A 1,286-nucleotide genomic window follows, 5' to 3' on the forward strand; every position below is an offset into this window, starting at 1 on the left:
GATAGCCTGCACCCCTGGAAACAGCTTCCCTGATTGGGAATCGAACCCAGGCCGTGGCGGTGAGAGCGCCGAATCCTAACCACTAGACCACCAGGGAAATGCGGTTGCATGCTGTCAGCTCTACTAAAAATTACTTCCCTGCCCGGAAATCGAACCTCGGCCGCAGTCGTCAGCAAGCTTTCACCTGTGCATCCAACAATGTCATTTCTTGTATCCAACCACTAGACTACCAGGGAAATGCGGTTGCATGCTGTCAGCTCTACTAAAAATTACTTTCCTGCCCGGAAATCGAACCTCGGCCGCAGTCGTCAGCAAGCTTTCACCTGTGCATCCAACAATGTCATTTCTTGTATCCAGTGCTCCCGATGCGGTCTCCTCTACATTGGGGACGCTGGACACTCCTCGCAGTGTCAAGTCACGGCGCTTGAGGGGATATATCCAGGACACCCGCAACAATCAACCCCATCGCTCTATGGCCCAACATTTCAACACCCCCCCCACTCTCCCACTCTTCCGAGGACATGCAGGTCCTGGGCCTCCTCCATCGCNGCCGAGGACATGCAAGTCCTGGGCCTCCTCCATCGCCGCTCCCTCCCCACCCGATGCCTGGAGGAAGAACGCCCCATCTTCCGCCTCGGATAAATTCAATCCCAGGCCGTCAATGTGGACTTCACCAGTTTCCTCATTTTCCCTCCCCCACCTTACTTCAGTTCCAAACTTCCGCTATCCTCATGATCTGTCCTACCTGCCAATCTCCCTGCCAATCTATCCGCTCTACCCTCCTCTCTGACATGTCACCTCCATCCCCACCCCCATTCACCTATTGTACTCTTTGCTACCTTCGGCCCAGCACACCCCCACCCCCAATTTATCTCTCCACCCTGGAGGCGTCCTGTCTCTATTCCTGATGAAGGGCTTTTGCCCGAAACGTCGATTTTCCTGCTCCTCGGAAGCTCTCTGACCTGCTGTGCTTTTCCAGCACCACTCTGATCTAAACTCTGGTATCCAGCATCTGCAGTCCGCACTTTTGCCTACCCAATAAACCCAGGGTGTCGATTTCACATCAACAAACTGACACAAGCAGACACAACGTGTGCAGAAACCCTAGCCACATTACTTTACATAAAAGACATCTAGGAAATTATGTCCAGACAACTCAACGCTCTCAGCATCATGGTAGCCCACAAACCTACCAACACACTTAAACAGTCGCTAATGAACCTGGAATACCCGATACAAACAACCAGCAGACAAATGTTATTTACAAAATACCATACAAGGAAATA

General features: G+C 52.0%; 1 non-coding gene across 1 annotated transcript; it reads right to left on the minus strand.

Annotated features, from left to right (window-relative positions):
- Positions 1-25: 25 nt before the first annotated feature.
- On the minus strand, positions 26-97 carry trnae-cuc. The gene has a single exon. It is a non-coding gene; the product is annotated as a tRNA-Glu (tRNA).
- Positions 98-1,286: the final 1,189 nt, after the last annotated feature.

Source organism: Chiloscyllium plagiosum, unplaced genomic scaffold (genome assembly GCF_004010195.1).
Source record: "Chiloscyllium plagiosum isolate BGI_BamShark_2017 unplaced genomic scaffold, ASM401019v2 scaf_83605, whole genome shotgun sequence".
Taxonomy (NCBI): domain Eukaryota; kingdom Metazoa; phylum Chordata; class Chondrichthyes; order Orectolobiformes; family Hemiscylliidae; genus Chiloscyllium; species Chiloscyllium plagiosum.